Raw genomic sequence first — 12035 nt, forward strand, 5'->3', positions numbered from 1 at the left:
GTTCGAGTGAATAGTGTATAGCTACTAGCTCAGCAGTATACACGGAACTAGGCTCTTTGAGCTTAAAGTAGGTGCAATGAAAAACGTTGAAAACACCGAAACCAGTGGAGTCATCCATTTTTGACCCGTCAGTGAAAAAGCTTCTCTCCTCGCTTGCATGCCCGTATTTGCTTGCAAATAATAGAGGTATAACCTCCGCTCGAAGAAAGTCTGGTATTCCATGAACCTCCTGCTTCATGGACAGATCAAAAGTACCAGAGGAACTGTAGGAGTCTGAGAAGTTAGCACGATTGGTGTCAACCGAAGATGGGCTTACCTCCAGCGTCATATACCAGTGGTAAATACTCATGAAGCGAGATTGAGGGTTTTGTTCAAGCAGCTTCTCGAAGTTGTTAATTACCAATGGATTGAGAACCTCACAACGGATGAGGAACCGGAGCGATAATTCCGCGAAACGATCTGTCAGAGGCAGTACTCCCGCAAATACTTCCAGACTCATCGTATGAGTCGAGTTCATACAACCCAACGCTATACGGAGACAGCGGTACTGAATCCGTTGAAGCTTCAGCATGTGTGTTTTAGCCGCGGACTGGAAGCAGAAACTACCGTATTCGAGAACCGACAGAATGGTTGTTCGGTACAACGTGATAAGATCTTCGGGATGCGCTCCCCACCAAGTTCCCGTTATCGTCCGCATGAAGTTGATTCTTTTCTGGCATTTTTGTGTCAGATACACAATGTGCCTCCCGAAGGTACATTTAGAGTCGAACCAGACCCCGAGGTATTTAGAAGACATGCTATGAGTGATTGCCTTACCCATCAGTTGGAGCGGAAACTTTGCCGGCTTATGTTTTTTTGAAAAGACAACCATCTCAGTTTTCTCCGGAGAGAATGCGATACCCAGCTTCAAAGCCCAAGTAGACAAATTGTCCAAAGTATCTTGCAATGGTCCTTGCAGATCAACCGCTGTTGGCCCCGAAACGGATACAACACAATCATCTGCAAGCTGTCTTAACGAGCAATTTGGCATGAGACATTCATCAATGTCTCTGACGTAAAAATTGTAAAGAAGAGGACTTAAACATGAGCCCTGAGGGAGACCCATGTAGCTTATTCGTGAAGTTGCCGAGTCACCATGAGAAAAACTCATACGCTTCTCTGACAACAAATTGTACAAATAGTTGTTCAAAATTGGTGAAAGTCCACACTCGTGGAGTTTGTCGGATAAGACATCGACGCAAACTGAATCAAAAGCCCCCTTAATGTCCAAAAACACTTAGCCCATTTGCTCTTTTTTAGCAAAGGTAAGCAGAATTTCTGAAGAAAGCAACGCAAGACATTCGTTCGTTCCCTTACCCCTGCGGAAACCAAACTGTGTATCTGACAACAAACCATTCGATTCAATCCATTCGTCTAGCCGGAAGAGAATCATCTTCTCCAACAACTTCCGAAGACAGGACAACATCGCGATGGGGCGATACGAATTACAATCCGACGCGGGTTTTCCAGGCTTTTGGATGGCTATCACCCTCACTTGCCTCCAATCATCCGGAACAATGTTGCACTCCAGTAACTGGTTGAACAAGCTCAATAGGCGCCTCTTCGCGACGTCTGGGAGGTTTTTGAGCAAATTGAACCTTATTCTATCCATCCCTGGAGCAGAATTGTTACATGAAAGGAGAGCAAGCGAGAATTAAATCATCGAAAAGGGCCGATCTATATCATCATCAGGAAAAGCATCACACTTGTTTCACCGGCACCGAATCCGGACAAACTTTCTTCGCAAAATCGAGTATCCACCGTGACGAGCTTTCGCGATCTTCGTTTACGGACGACGAGTTGCGCATTCTTCTCCTGACGGTCCACAGAATTTTCATTGAGGTCTCGCGTGATAAACCTTCAACAAAAGTGCGCCAATATCCACGTTTCTTCACCTTGACCAGCTTCTTGAACTGGATCTCGAGCGCGATGTACCGTTTGTGAAGAACGATCGATCCGTGCTTCCGAAATTCCTTAAAAGCGTTAGATTTCTCACGATAGAGCTGTGTGCACTCGGTGTCCCACCACGGACTATGTGGTTTCCTACGAACCGAAGCTCCTGGCACCGGCCGGCGTTGTGCATGGAGAGCGCTGTCAATAACCAACTGAGATAGAAACTGGTACTCTTCCCGCGGTGGAAGTGTTTCTAATGACTGTATGCCATCAATGATGGCCTCCCCATATTTCCCCCAATCGATGTGCTTTGTGAGGTCATATGAGAGGTCGATAGAACCGGATTGATTATGTCCATTGGAAATTAAAACTTCGATCGGCAAATGATCACTACCATGGGGATCTTGGACCACCTTCCAAGTACAGTCCAACGATAATGAGCTCGAACAAATGGAAAGATCTAGACGGCTATCTCTTGCTGGAGGAGCCACTCGTGTAACTTCTCCTGTATTCAAAATTGACATATTGAAGTCGTCGCAGAGGTCGTATATCATCGTTGAACGGTTGTCGTCGTACAGTTCCCCCCAGCCTGTTCCGTGGGAGTTAAAATCTCCCAAGAGCAACCGTGGCTCGGGCATAACCGAGCAGATGTGCGAGAGATCTCTACGATATATCGCGGTGTTTGGAGTAAGATATATCGAAGCGATACTGAGGTCTTTTCCTCGAATAGTCACCTGACATGCGACAGCTTCGGTGCCTGACATCGGTGCAAAATCGACCCTATAGAAGGAGTGCTGTTTTTTGATCCCTAAAAGCACCCCTCCATATGGATTTGCCCGATCGCGGCGAATGATGTTAAAATCGGGAAAATGAAGGTTTACATTTGATGTTAGCCATGTTTCACATAAAGCAAAAACACCGCATTGTAATTTGTTAACTAAAAATTTAAAAATACCTATCTAATTTTGGAAGAATACTTCGACAGTTCCACTGTAGAATCGAAATCATATGAGCCTTATCGACGAAATTAGTCATCGAAGGATACGAATGACTCGAGGAGGGGCATTTTTGAAGCCAGCTGCTTCAAGAGAGGAGTCAGAATAGGAAGAACAGTTTTGACCATGTTCTTCACGGGGTCGGAAGCATCGAAGAAGTTGAGGATGAGCTCCACGATGCCAGAAAGTGTGAACATTGGAGCGTTCGGAGGTTGTTGTGCTCGCTCTCTATGCTCTCTTTCTGGCTGAGAAATCGCAAAAAATGGGGCATCTCAAAATGGGGATGTCCCCGGAAGCGGTGGAAACTCTCGTTCATCCTGATGTGAAACCACAAAAGTCGAACGTTTTTGAGTTCCACCTGCGTTTGATTTCGCCATGTTGGAGTGGGGCTCTCTTTCGCTGGCTTTGTTTTACTCGTTTCCTCGTTGAGCCTTTGAAAACAAAAGCCCCATTTCCAACTTCGGAGTCAGAGCTACCTTGATCGTCCAAAGGAAGAGACGAGTAGATGGTGTCAGAAACAACTGGTGAAGCGGCCTTCCTCAGCATTTCGGCGTAGCTACGTCGAGAACGCTTCTGGTGGATTCGGCGCTGTATGTACGTCGGGCAAGCTTCAAGAGCATGTGGAGGGCCTTCGTTGCAATAGACACATTTCGGTGGCGTTTTGCACGCGCCATCCACATGCTTCTCTCCGCACGATGCACAGCGAGGTTTATTGCAGCAGTACTGAGCGGTGTGGCCCAGCTGCTTGCAATTAACACAATTCATCACCTTCGGTACATACAGCCGAACAGGTATACGAAGTTTGCCAATCACTACGTAGTCAGGCAGTGCGGACCCGGAGAAGGTGACGCAGAAAGAATCAGACGGCGAATAAATCCGCTTCTCTCCCTCCTGCGACACCGAATACATTTGCTTGCAATCCAGTATCGCAACAGGAGGCAAAGAAGCGTTCTTGAAACGACCGAAACCTTGTTTCAAATCGTCGCATGTCATACTTCCCTCCGTTACCACCCCCGCGATCTCACAAACTGCTGACGGTAAATAGACCTTATTTTCGAGAGTGAAAAGCTCACAGGTGGCAATCTCGTTGGCCTGTTTGCGATCACTGACCGTGACGCGAAGCTTACTGGACCCAACCAGGTCAATGGTCGTGACAGACGAGAATCGCTTTTCCAGATCTTTGCTGATCTGACTTATATTCAACCGCTTGCCTTTGGGTCGGAAGAAAACAACATACGGCCCACTAGAGTCGGGTGGGTAGGCCTTGAGGCGGGGGGTCGTGGGGGAAACATTGGTATGGCTAGTGTCCATTTTATTTTGGCGCAGAGGATCAGAAGTCAACGAGGCATTATTTGACAAGGAATACGATGTACCCCCGCCATCATCGCCTTCGCGCATTGTAGACTTTAAATGTCTCGCAGAAGCGAGACACACACAATTAATCAATTATCAAAGGGGAAAAATAACACAGAACCAATTAACAAACACACAGGGAAAACGGGTGATAAACGGGACAGACGGGATTCAAATTATCAAAAAGATGGGAAGAAAGGGGTTACAACGAGAGAGAGAGCTCAAAAATATACTTAACTTAGCCTTCACACTACTATGTCACCGGCTATCACTTGTAGCAGCACACACTGAACGGACGGCCACTCTCCCGTGCCGCGATCGAGGCTACTGACTGCGGGTATCGGGACGGCAGCGCCTGTGTTGGTGATGATCAGTGATGATGGTGGTGGAACTGTGGCGTTGGGCGATGATGTTACGCCTGCGTAACGATGGACGCCGATGAGTTTTGCAAAAAAGCGTATTTTTGCAAAAAACCGAAGAAAACTTTAGCAATATTTGCTATAAATAAGCACACTTTCACTATAGCTGTTCGATGATAACTGTTTCGGGAAAAAAACCTGACTTGTAGGAAAAAATCCGGAAGAATAATCGACCGTACGCGGACTTTGCAGCTGTCTCGCACGGGTGCTCGACGTGATATATGATATACAAAGAATTCTCGCTTAACTTTTCAAAAGGACCTAAGTAACATTTTTTTCATCAATTAATTTGAATAGCGCAATCGAAAGCTTTCATGTTGTTCTGTTGATTGCGCTATTCAAATTAATTCATGAAAAAAATGTTACTTAGGTCCTTTTGAAAAGTTAAGCGAGAATTGTCCTTAGTCTTCAAACTTAGACTAATGAATATAGGCCGGTGGTTCACCGTGCGGCGCAACTTTGTCTTGCTGGTATAACATGACCGCTGGACGGTTCTACCACAGAGAACAGACGTTGAAGTTGCACTCGCTATGTTGTGATAATCTTTTACTGTTCATTTTGAAATAACTTTGGAATGTCGCCGTTATCCCGTGCAGAATCAGCGCTAGCATCATCAAAAAGTGCCACTGTGCGATAGTGTCGTTTTGCATGCAAGAGTAGATCAGCGCCATCGGGTTGTCAAAATGATATTGTGAGTTGCAATGTCGACGTCGATGGCGTTGAGGTTCGGTTGTTTGTTTTCACATGTTTTCTAAGAAATTTTGTACGAGCCTCCATGCATTGGCGTAACTAATGAAAAGTTCTAGGGGGGGCTAACTTTTTTTTAATTTTTTTTCTATTTCTCGCGTAACATATGATTACGGCTTATAAACCAAAACCATGATTTTTGATTTTCTGGTATGAACGATTGCTTTGTAAATTATTCTTCATGCTAGTTAAAACTCCGTACTTGATATCTCTTAAGAAACACATTAATTGCTATTTTGAGTGAACGTCTCATGAACCATTTGCACCGTAGTGGTTTTTAAGTCTTTTGTTGGCGCCCTTAACTACCATGCAGAATGTTTGATTTGGTTTTTAGGCCGTTCACTTTATATTGGTTATTTAGAAAAACTAGCTTCAAGTTATTTTAAAATGTATATTCTTACTAGGTTTTCGATATATCGCATAGCAGAACTGCTCTGGCTAACAAATCTAAACAAATCCGATGGTGTTAGTCGCTTTGAGCAAACGGCTTAAAAACCAGACGTGTTGCCGGTGATGGGAGTAAACGGCGCGATTTTTTTTTATCTAAAAATTTGTAGATTTCGAATGGTTTTTCAATTAATCTCGATCTGCTGTTATAATATAACCATTTACGTATAGTATTGACATGATTTTGGCAATGAAATAAGTTTCTACTTCAATAAATGAATTAAATTAGACATAGAAAATTTGAACCCCATTTTTCTCGGTTCAGCTTTGTTGGTTTTTCGGCCCTAATCATATGTTGCTCGAGATTTTAACACTAATAACACAGAATGTTTACCATTTTCGCTCGATTCAACTGATGTATATTGTTGGTCTACCGGATATCAATGAAATGGACGACTTCAATATTTCAAATGATGTTCATCGACGCTCAACACTGTTACAGAAATCTAGAATTCTCGTAGGATTCCTAAAATCCTTGATAGGTTCAGAAAACCATAGGTGTTGGGCTCACCGTGAATAGAATGTGAAGCACGATCCTGATTTTTAAAGGATTTTGTGATTTGCTTCGAACCTGGAATACATTATAAATTAAATATTAAATAAATTAGTTAGTTAAACTCTTTTCGCCAGCTTTCAATTCAGTGGCCTGACAATTCCTACGAGCTATTTGACGGCGATTTGACCACAACAAACTAACGTTTCTTTTCTGTTAGAATAACTTCTAGGATGATTTAAAAAAATTAGTTTTACATCCCAATACAACTTATTGGTCGTAATTTTTAATTTAGTTAAAAAAAACAAATTAACAAGTTAACACATAGGAACATTTAACACATCTTTTCTCTCAGTAGGTCTGTTTCACGCCTACTGAGACATTTTCACTGGTTTCATTGCTGCAGCGACAATAGGAGTTTAGAGAATTAAATAGTATGCGGAGTTTTGGAGTTGGATTTTAATTCGAAAGAATACAAAGTTCTTTCTTATTCAACTTTTAGTTACCTCTACTTGAAATCTAAGAGTTTTACCTAACCTTTCTCAAAAAGCCTACAGTGATAATTAAAATGCGCTGCAGCTTTTAGGATTGGTATTAGTTAGGAAGGTTAAGATCATTTAGATAACAATTACTCACAAAACCCTGGAAAAACTTGAAAATCTCAAGGAATTGTCCATTATCCATTAAGTACTTGTAATACTAATAAATAATATATTTTTGACCCTTCCTTCGGAAGTGTCTATAATTTCGCTTTGTATGCGTTACGCAGGTGTGTTACGTATTAATCTATCAATAAATCTCGTAAATTATTAAATAAAATGTATGATATTTGAAACAAATTCACTTTGACATTGAAAATATAATTATAACAAATGATATGATATGGAATTATGCCTATTTTTCTGATTTGTTTCAAACAAACAAATGATTTTAATTGAGGAACATTTAGAAGCATGTACAAAAAATCTTCTCAGAAAAGCAAAAACGTAAAAATTGAAAGGGATTTCAAAAATTCCTTCAGAGGAAACTAGATAGCAAATGTGAGCATGTTTTGAGACACTAATAGATCACTTGTATGCATGTATGTGTGCGTATGTATGCAAATTCTGAAATTTACTACCATAAAAATCTCGCTCATTTTTAAGGTATTGAACAAGTTTAGTTTTACCAAATTAGACATCCATAAGGCAAAATATATGTTATTATTGAACGCTATTGAGTTTCGCTCAGATCAATGACTGATTTAGTTAGTTCTGGATTAATTAATGTCGAGGTCCCTGGAAATTACGAGTACAGTATATGCAACCAGCGTTATGATAGTTACTAACCATGTCACAATAGTTATTCAATCCGACGAGCGCCTTATAGATAGGCAGCATGAAGTACAGTACGTTAGCATTCGTTGAGTTGTCTCTCAACCCATGACGTCCGCCTTTGGGTAGGCAATTATTTTGTCACTTTCACGGTAAATCGCCGTGGGAAGCTGCGTAGTTTTATCTCGTTTTAAATACTGGAGTCTGGAAAGAATTTCCTTATAACTAAGGAAGGGTCAAAATCTCACTGTAGGTGGATTAACATGGGTTTTTAATTTACTTGTTGATGAGATATTTCCTTTGGTAAGTTATAACGTTTTTTGAGGGGTCCAAATTTTGTCGTGAGCAAGCCTTATACAATTGCTCGAAGTTCATAAACTGGAGCGAATAGATTGCTGTAGTGTTTCGAAGAGAGTAATTGGATAATGAAGACAATCCTTTCTCTGCATTTACCCCCGTATATAATCAGTGGACTAGCTATGCGTAATACTTATACAAAGTAACAAATTTTCTAGGGGGGGCTAGCCAGATCCTAGGTGGGGCTATAGCCCCCCCTAGCCCCCCTGTAGTTACGCCAATGCCTCCATGTCTGTTCTCTGTGGTTCTACCACATCGATTTTCGGAATGCTGCTTCTGATCCTGCTTATGAGTTGCTTCGTGTCTTTGGCTTTACAATCACCTTTTCATACAGTGAAACTGAGCAGACCAAATAATGCTATGACAGTTTCGGAACATTTTCACGCTTAAAATGTTCGACCGTGTTCTTTTCCCATGATCTTTGTTTGCTTGAAAATTTTACAAAGCTCGCCGCAGTATTTCCTGTTTTCACGGCTTTTTGTAAGCAATGTTGGAGTGAAAGAGTGTGTGCGGACTTCACTAATAATTTTCGATTATTTTACACTCTGGTTCTAAGGATTCATTCACATAAAATCATATTTCTATGAAAGCATATTTATTCTGATAGTCATCTGAAGTCATTCCATTTTTTTAGTTGCCAGCCGTTATTTCTTGAATAGATGGCGGGCTCTTCTCCCCATCTATTGGGTCAATCTGAGGAACGAGAGCTTGGTGGTATTATTATTTGTACGAACTATCTTCTGGAATAAGATTCATTATACATACCGTGGAATTCTCTCACCTAATTTCCGTCCATGTAAACTGCATTTCTATCGTTTGTTCTGGATATGCAATCAGTAGGGGAACTAGGTTTAAAATCCGCCAGTCAGGGAGAAGTAATAAGCGCGATACTTTATGTGAGAAATTAGAAGTGAAAAGGCAAGAAGAGGAATATGAGAATTGATAAATGGGATGTGAGAATTTAGAAACAAGACGTGAGAGGTGCAATGTGGGAAGCAAGGAATGAAATTGGAGAATATAGAAAGGAAACACGAGAGTAGAGACGAAGGGAGAGGAGTGAATAGTGTGGAGACTACTCAGAATAGAGTTTTTTCAGTTTAGATTTTTGGGCATCCATGAATCTCCGGAATAAAAGATAGAGATCTACACTAGTACTAATAGTTTTCGTGTTAGTCATGTGAAAGCGAAAACAGAGTCAATTTCATCAGACCGCATCGTGCTTTCGTTCTGTGCGGTTCTTTTCTCTCTTTGCTGAGGGAAGTTTTGAATACAACCCGAAGCTATTTCAATTTCAACAGTGCTTCTCAGCGCTATTTGTACCTACTGATCCCGTTACTATCTTTGCTTGGACCCGTGCCTTCGTTTTCAAGCATTCAACATTCTCCACTGGTTGCCCGGCTACTGTGAAACTGGAAGGTCATTGCGCGTACTCTGCATATCAGAGCGACGTGAGGAGCGCAACGTCATCAGCCAATTCGAAGTCGTTTAGGTGCTCCATGGTTATAGGCTGCCATAACAGCCCGCTGATTGGTTCACGGTCAATCGCATCTACCAGAATCTCGTCGATTACGATGAGGAACAGTAACGGTGATAGAATACATCCTTGCCTCACACCAGCTACGACCTGGATAGGGTCGGACAGGACCCGATTGTGCAGCACTCTACACGAAAAGGCCTCGTACTGTGCCTCGATGAGGTCGTTTTTTTTCTCAGAAACCCCCTTGCGTCTCCACATATTCTCGTGATTGAGACGGTCGAAAGCTTTTTCGTAGTCAATGAATACCAGTAAAGAGACTCTTGGAATTCGTTGACCTGCTCCAGAATGATGCGGAGCGTGACAATATGGTGCACACAGGATCTTCCGCACGGAATCCGACCTGCTGCCGCCGGAGAGTCGCATCGATCTTCTCCTGAATCCGGGCTAGGATAATTTTGCATAGAACTTTGAGAACGGTACACAGCAACATAATGCCTCGCCAGTTATCGCATACAGTGAGGTCACCCCTTTTGGGCACCTTCACTAAGATACCTTGCATCCAGTCGACCAAGAAAGTTGCGGTGTCCCAGATATTACGAAATAAACGATGCAGTAGTTGAGCGGATGTCCTGGGGTCAGCTTTGAGCATCTCGGCTGATAAGCGATCGACCCCTGGGGCTTTATTTGATTTCATGCTTTGGATGACTGTTTGAATCTCTAGCAGTGATGGAGCTTCGGTATTGACGCATCCTAGGCAGATCATGCCGAGATAGTGATGTCCTGTCTGGCACCCGAAAAAGTTGTTCGAAGTGCTCGAACCAGCGTTTCAGCTGGTCACTTGGGTCGGTCAATAAATCTCGGGTACTTATTCAAAAGGACGTATGTGATTTTGTAAACAAAGATTCAAACGTCGATTTATCCAATCTGATAGCACTCCCACGCAAACCATCACCATAGCCAGGTAGGGGAAGCCTTCGGCTACCTGTTGGTGACGTTGGTTTGCGTGGGAGTGCCATCAGATTGGACAAATTGACGTTTGAATCTTTGTTTACAAAATCACATACGTTCTTTTGAATAAGTACCCGAGAAATGATCATTCGCGTCTTTCACAGGCATCGTTGCATTCATCTTCGCCCCGCTTAGGTGCCGTCCAGAACGCGTCTACGCGACGTCGCGCGAAAACTGCACGCAAAGGAATAATAATCAATAATAAGGAGCTGTCAAATCGTATGGACGCTTCGCTTCGCACTTCGCGTCTACTCTGGCCGCACCCTTAATCGTCGTGAGATATCGTAGAGGAGGCGAATGTCTCCGGTTGCTGCGGCTCTCTCTCCTTCGTCGGCAAGAGAGTCTGCCCACACTCGCTTGTCCCGTCGCATCGCTGCAGGCAGGCGAAATTTCATTTCTGAAAATTTACCGACGATGAATGACTTCCATAGGGGAAGGTGGGTAGACTTGATCCCCGGGGAGACTTGATCACCCCCTGTTTTATCGAGAACTAAAGTAGTTTTGTTCTAGCGTATTTTTTAGTATAGATCCTCTAGACAAATGACCTTTATGTGGTGAGTTATTTTTTGGATTGACAACCTTATTTATTCTGCAGAGCAGTTTGTATGTTTTGACCTTCCTAAAGATTTTTTATTGGCCACGCAAAATTTGAATAACTTTTCATAACAATGACCAAATGCTTTCGTTTTTTCACAGCACAAAGCCATAAATGTGCTTAATGATTTCTACTGGTGGAAATGTCAACATTCCATCAAAGTTTAAGGATATTTGGATTTGAAGTTATTGCCTCAATATGAGGACATTTGATCCCCCATTAGTCACCCATACAAAAATTTGGCGAAAAAATTCAAAAAAATATAAATCTGTTCTCAGGCTTCTGATTTTTTGTATATTTGACAGATTTGATGTAAGGTTGGCAGGAAACATGATTTATTGGGTAGATATCATAGAAAAGGGATCAAGTCTCCCCAAATTTTAAAATTGCATGTGCTGTCGAATTCAATAACAAAAATAGTTCATGTATACGCACAGCAATTCGAAAATTGCGCGTATTTTTAAGGAAAAATATTTTTAAAAAATCGGAGGGCACCTTTCTAATTGTATCAAAGCAAGTTCTTGAAGAGGGATCAATTTCCCCCGAGTATTTTAAAAGTAGACTTTTGACAGCACTCTAGAAAATCGATTGTGTATCAATAACAACAATAATTTAAGGACTGTCATACATCAGTAAAGTTAAATACTATATTTCTTAGAGAGTCTGTGTGGAAATCGCGTATGTTTATTTATTTTTGGCTGTGATACATCGGAAATCAGAAAAGGGGATCAAGCCTACCCAGTCTCCCCTACCCATTCTTCAACGGAAAATAACGTTGGTTCTGACGACTCAGGTAGCATGTCTGCTTCTAACTTTGATTTTCTAAATGAACAATTACATCACATGATTGATGCAATGTTCAAAGCAAATACCAAAACTGAAGCTGTTCAGTTTGGTAT

This window comes from Armigeres subalbatus, chromosome 3 (assembly GCF_024139115.2).
Source record: "Armigeres subalbatus isolate Guangzhou_Male chromosome 3, GZ_Asu_2, whole genome shotgun sequence".
Taxonomy (NCBI): Eukaryota; Metazoa; Arthropoda; class Insecta; order Diptera; family Culicidae; genus Armigeres; species Armigeres subalbatus.